Raw genomic sequence first — 7713 nt, 5'->3', positions numbered from 1 at the left:
TCTCGATTAAATTATCATTTCAATCTCGATTAAATTAACATTTCAATCTCGATTAAATTAACATTTCAATCTCAATTTAATCACTTCAATCTCGATTTAATCATTTCAATCTCGATTTAACCATTTTAATCTCGAATTAATCATTTCAATCTCGAATTAATCATTTCAATCTCGATTTAATCATTTCAATATCGATTTAATCATTTCAATCTCGGTTAAAATAACATTTCAATCTCAATTTAATCATTTCAATCTCGGTTAAAATAACATTTCAATCTCAATTTAATCATTTCAATCTCGATTTAATCACTAATTTCAAATTCGATTTAATCATTTCAATCTCAATTTTATCATTTCAATCTCAATTTAATCATTTCAATCTCAATTTAATCATTTCAATCTCAATTTAATCATTTCAATCTCAATTTAATCATTTAAATCTCGATTTAGTCACTCATTTCAATATTGATTTTATCATTTCTATCTCGATTTAATAATGTCAATCTCGATTTAACCATTTTAATCTTGATTTAATCATTTCAATCTCAATTTAATCATTTCAATTTCAATTTAATCATTTCAATCTCAATTTAATCATTTCAATCTCAATTTAATAATTTAAATATCGATTAAGTCACTCATTTCAATATTGATTTTATCATTTCTATCTCGATTTAATCATTTCAATCTCTTTTTAATCATTTCAATCTCGATTTAAACATTTCAATCTCGATGTAATTAACATTTCAATCTCGATTTAATCGTTTCAATCTCCATTTAATCATTTCAATCTCAATTTAATCATTTCAATCTCGATTAAATCTTTCATTTCAAACTCAATTTAATCATTTCAATCTCGATTAAATCACTCATTTCAATCTCGATTTAATCATTTCAATCTCAATTTAAACATTTCAATCTCGATTTAACCATTTCAATCACGATTTTATCATTTCAAGCTCGATTTAATCATTTCAATCTCAATTAAATTAACATTTCAATCTTGATTTAATCATTTCCATCTCCATTTAATCATTTCAATCTCAATTTAATCATTTCAACCTCGATTAAATCACTCGTTTTAATCTTGATTTAATGATTTCAATCTCGATTTAATCATTTCAATCTCGATTAAATTAACATTTCAATCTCGATTAAATTATCATTTCAATCTCGATTAAATTATCATTTCAATCTCGATTAAATTAACATTTCAATCATGATTAAATTAACATTTCAATCTCAATTTAATCACTTCAATCTCGATTTAATCATTTCAATCTCGATTTAACCATTTTAATCTCGAATTAATCATTTCAATCTCGAATTAATCATTTCAATCTCGATTTAATCATTTCAATATCGATTTAATCATTTCAATCTCGGTTAAAATAACATTTCAATCTCAATTTAATCATTTCAATCTCGGTTAAAATAACATTTCAATCTCAATTTAATCATTTCAATCTCGATTTAATCACTAATTTCAAATTCGATTTAATCATTTCAATCTCAATTTTATCATTTCAATCTCAATTTAATCATTTCAATCTCAATTTAATCATTTCAATCTCAATTTAATCATTTCAATCTCAATTTAATCATTTAAATCTCGATTTAGTCACTCATTTCAATATTGATTTTATCATTTCTATCTCGATTTAATAATGTCAATCTCGATTTAACCATTTTAATCTTGATTTAATCATTTCAATCTCAATTTAATCATTTCAATTTCAATTTAATCATTTCAATCTCAATTTAATCATTTCAATCTCAATTTAATAATTTAAATATCGATTAAGTCACTCATTTCGATATTGATTTTATCATTTCTATCTCGATTTAATCATTTCAATCTCTTTTTAATCATTTCAATCTCGATTTAAACATTTCAATCTCGATGTAATTAACATTTCAATCTCGATTTAATCATTTCAATCTCCATTTAATCATTTCAATCTCAATTTAATCATTTCAATCTCAATTTAATCATTTCAATCTCGATTAAATCTTTCATTTCAAACTCAATTTAATCATTTCAATCTCGATTAAATCACTCATTTCAATCTCGATTTAATCATTTCAATCTCAATTTAAACATTTCAATCTCGATTTAACCATTTCAATCACGATTTTATCATTTCAAGCTCGATTTAATCATTTCAAGCTCGATTTAATCATTTCAATCTCGATTTAATCATTTCAATCTCAATTTAATCGTTTCAATCTCGATTTAATCATTTTAATCTCAATTTAATCATTTTAATCTCAATTTAATCATTTCAATCTCGATTTAATCATTTCAATCTCGATTTAATCATTTCAATCTCGATTTAATCATTTCAATCTCGATTAAATCTTTCATTTCAAACTCAATTTAATCATTTCAATCTCGATTTAATCATTTCAATCTCGATTAAATCATTTCAATCTCAATTTAATCATTTCAATCTCAATTTAATCATTTAAATCTCGATTTAGTCACTCATTTCAATATTGATTTTATCATTTCTATCTCGATTTAATAATGTCAATCTCGATTTAACCATTTTAATCTTGATTTAATCATTTCAATCTCAATTTAATCATTTCAATTTCAATTTAATCATTTCAATCTCAATTTAATCATTTCAATCTCAATTTAATAATTTAAATATCGATTAAGTCACTCATTTCAATATTGATTTTATCATTTCTATCTCGATTTAATCATTTCAATCTCTTTTTAATCATTTCAATCTCGATTTAAACATTTCAATCTCGATGTAATTAACATTTCAATCTCGATTTAATCGTTTCAATCTCCATTTAATCATTTCAATCTCAATTTAATCATTTCAATCTCGATTAAATCTTTCATTTCAAACTCAATTTAATCATTTCAATCTCGATTAAATCACTCATTTCAATCTCGATTTAATCATTTCAATCTCAATTTAAACATTTCAATCTCGATTTAACCATTTCAATCACGATTTTATCATTTCAAGCTCGATTTAATCATTTCAATCTCAATTAAATTAACATTTCAATCTTGATTTAATCATTTCCATCTCCATTTAATCATTTCAATCTCAATTTAATCATTTCAACCTCGATTAAATCACTCGTTTTAATCTTGATTTAATGATTTCAATCTCGATTTAATCATTTCAATCTCGATTAAATTAACATTTCAATCTCGATTAAATTATCATTTCAATCTCGATTAAATTAACATTTCAATCATGATTAAATTAACATTTCAATCTCAATTTAATCACTTCAATCTCGATTTAATCATTTCAATCTCGATTTAACCATTTTAATCTCGAATTAATCATTTCAATCTCGAATTAATCATTTCAATCTCGATTTAATCATTTCAATATCGATTTAATCATTTCAATCTCGGTTAAAATAACATTTCAATCTCAATTTAATCATTTCAATCTCGGTTAAAATAACATTTCAATCTCAATTTAATCATTTCAATCTCGATTTAATCCCTAATTTCAAATTCGATTTAATCATTTCAATCTCAATTTTATCATTTCAATCTCAATTTAATCATTTCAATCTCAATTTAATCATTTCAATCTCAATTTAATCATTTCAATCTCAATTTAATCATTTAAATCTCGATTTAGTCACTCATTTCAATATTGATTTTATCATTTCTATCTCGATTTAATAATGTCAATCTCGATTTAACCATTTTAATCTTGATTTAATCATTTCAATCTCAATTTAATCATTTCAATTTCAATTTAATCATTTCAATCTCAATTTAATCATTTCAATCTCAATTTAATAATTTAAATATCGATTAAGTCACTCATTTCAATATTGATTTTATCATTTCTATCTCGATTTAATCATTTCAATCTCTTTTTAATCATTTCAATCTCGATTTAAACATTTCAATCTCGATGTAATTAACATTTCAATCTCGATTTAATCATTTCAATCTCCATTTAATCATTTCAATCTCAATTTAATCATTTCAATCTCAATTTAATCATTTCAATCTCGATTAAATCTTTCATTTCAAACTCAATTTAATCATTTCAATCTCGATTAAATCACTCATTTCAATCTCGATTTAATCATTTCAATCTCAATTTAAACATTTCAATCTCGATTTAACCATTTCAATCACGATTTTATCATTTCAAGCTCGATTTAATCATTTCAAGCTCGATTTAATCATTTCAATCTCGATTTAATCATTTCAATCTCAATTTAATCGTTTCAATCTCGATTTAATCATTTTAATCTCAATTTAATCATTTTAATCTCAATTTAATCATTTCAATCTCGATTTAATCATTTCAATCTCGATTTAATCATTTCAATCTCGATTTAATCATTTCAATCTCGATTAAATCTTTCATTTCAAACTCAATTTAATCATTTCAATCTCGATTTAATCATTTCAATCTCGATTAAATCATTTCAATCTTGATTTAATCATTTCAATCTCGATTTAATCATTTCAATCTCGATTTAATCATTTCAATCTCGATTTAATCATTTCAATCTCAATTAAATTAACTTATTAATCTCGATTAAATTAACATTTCAAGCTCAATTTAATCATTTCAATCTCAATTTAATCATTTCAAAATCAATTTAATCATTTCAATCTCAATTAAATCATTTCAATCTCGATTAAATCACTCATTTCAAGATCGATTTAATCATTTCAATCTCGATTAAATCACTCATTTCAAGATCGATTTAATCATTTCAATCTCGATTTAATCATTTCAATCTCGATTTAATCATTTCAATCTCGATATAATCATTTCAATCTCGATTTAATCATTTCAATATCGATTTAATTATTTCAATCTTGATTTTATCATTTCAATCTCTTTTTAATCATTTCAATATCGATTTAATCATTTCAACCTCGGTTAAAATAACATTTCAATCTCAATTTTATCATTTCAATCTCGATTTAATCATTTCAATCTCGATTTAATCAGTTCAATCTCTATTTAATCATTTCAATCTCGATTTAATCATTTCAATCTCGATTTAATCATTTCAATCTCGATTTAATCATTTCAATCTCGATTTAATCATTTCAATCTCGATTTAATCATTTCAATCTCGATTTAATCATTTCAATCTCGATTTAATCATTTCAATCTCAATTAAATTAACATTTCAATCTTGATTTAATCATTTCCATCTCCATTTAATCATTTCAATCTCAATTTAATCATTTCAACCTCGATTAAATCACTCGTTTTAATCTTGATTTAATGATTTCAATCTCGATTTAATCATTTCAATCTCGATTAAATTAACATTTCAATCTCGATTAAATTAACATTTCAATCTCGATTAAATTAACATTTCAATCTCAATTTAATCACTTCAATCTCGATTTAATCATTTCAATCTCGATTTAACCATTTTAATCTCGAATTAATCATTTCAATCTCGAATTAATCATTTCAATCTCGATTTAATCATTTCAATATCGATTTAATCATTTCAATCTCGGTTAAAATAACATTTCAATCTCAATTTAATCATTTCAATCTCGGTTAAAATAACATTTCAATCTCAATTTAATCATTTCAATCTCGATTTAATCACTAATTTCAAATTCGATTTAATCATTTCAATCTCAATTTTATCATTTCAATCTCAATTTAATCATTTCAATCTCAATTTAATCATTTCAATCTCAATTTAATCATTTCAATCTCAATTTAATCATTTAAGTCTCGATTTAGTCACTCATTTCAATATTGATTTTATCATTTCTATCTCGATTTAATAATGTCAATCTCGATTTAACCATTTTAATCTTGATTTAATCATTTCAATCTCAATTTAATCATTTCAATTTCAATTTAATCATTTCAATCTCAATTTAATCATTTCAATCTCAATTTAATAATTTAAATATCGATTTAGTCACTCATTTCAATATTGATTTTATCATTTCTATCTCGATTTAATAATTTCAATCTCTTTTTAATCATTTCAATCTCGATTTAAACATTTCAATCTCGATGTAATTAACATTTCAATCTCGATTTAATCATTTCAATCTCCATTTAATCATTTCAATCTCAATTTAATCATTTCAATCTCAATTTAATCATTTCAATCTCGATTAAATCTTTCATTTCAAACTCAATTTAATCATTTCAATCTCGATTTAATCATTTCAATCTTGATTTTATCATTTCAATCTCGATTTAATCATTTCAATCTCGATTTAATCATTTCAATCTCGATTTAATCATTTCAATCTCGATTTAATCATTTCAATCTCGATTTAATCATTTCAATCTCGATTTAATCGTTTCAATCTGGATTTCATCATTTCAATCTCGATTTAATCATTTCAATCTTGATTTAATCATTTCAATCTCGATTCAATCATTTCAATATCGATTTAATCATTTCAACCTTGGTTAAAATAACATTTCAATCTCAATTTATTTACTTCAATCTCGATTAAATCACTCATTTCAATCTCGATTTAATCATTTCAATCTCAATTTAAACATTTCAATCTCGATTTAACCATTTCAATCACGATTTTATTATTTCAAGCTCGATTTAATCATTTCAAGCTCGATTTAATCATTTCAATATCGATTTAATCATTTCAATCTCGATTTCATCATTTCAATCTCAATTTAATCATTTCAATCTCGATTTAATCATTTTAATCTCAATTTAATCATTTTAATCTCAATTTAATCATTTCAATCTCGATTTAATCATTTCAATCTCGATTTAATCATTTCAATTTCGATTTCATCATTTCAATCTCAATTTAATCATTTCAATCTCGATTTAATCATTTTAATCTCAATTTAATCATTTTAATCTCAATTTAATCATTTCAATCTTGATTTAATCATTTCAATCTCGATTAAATCATTTCAATCTCGATTTAATCATTTCCACCTCGGTTAAAATAACATTTCAATCTCAATTTAATCATTTTAATCTCGATTTTACCATTTTAATCTCAAATTAATCATTTCAATCTCGAATTAATCATTTCAATCTCGATTTAATCATTTCAATATCGATTTAATCATTTCAACCTCGTTTAAAATAACATTTCAATCTCAATTTTATCATTTCAATCTCGATTTAATCATTTCAATCTCGATTTAATCATTTCAATCTCGATTTAATCAGTTCAATCTCTATTTAATCATTTCAATCTCGATTTAATCATTTCAATCTCGATTTAATCATTTCAATCTCGATTTAATCATTTCAATCTCGATTTAATCATTTCAATCTCGATTTAATCATTTCAATCTCGATTTAATCATTTCAATCTCAATTTAATCATTTCAATCTCGATTTAATCATTTCAATCTCAATTAAATTAACATTTCAATCTTGATTTAATCATTTCCATCTCCATTTAATCATTTCAATCTCAATTTAATCATTTCAACCTCGATTAAATCACTCGTTTTAATCTTGATTTAATGATTTCAATCTCGATTTAATCATTTCAATCTCGATTAAATTAACATTTCAATCTCGATTAAATTATCATTTCAATCTCGATTAAATTAACATTTCAATCATGATTAAATTAACATTTCAATCTCAATTTAATCACTTCAATCTCGATTTAATCATTTCAATCTCGATTTAACCATTTTAATCTCGAATTAATCATTTCAATCTCGAATTAATCATTTCAATCTCGATTTAATCATTTCA

This window comes from Leiobunum rupestre, chromosome 11 (assembly GCF_980474605.1).
Source record: "Leiobunum rupestre chromosome 11, qqLeiRupe1.1.hap1, whole genome shotgun sequence".
Lineage (NCBI taxonomy): Eukaryota > Metazoa > Arthropoda > Arachnida > Opiliones > Sclerosomatidae > Leiobunum > Leiobunum rupestre.
Note: the sequence above shows the minus strand (reverse complement) of the source record.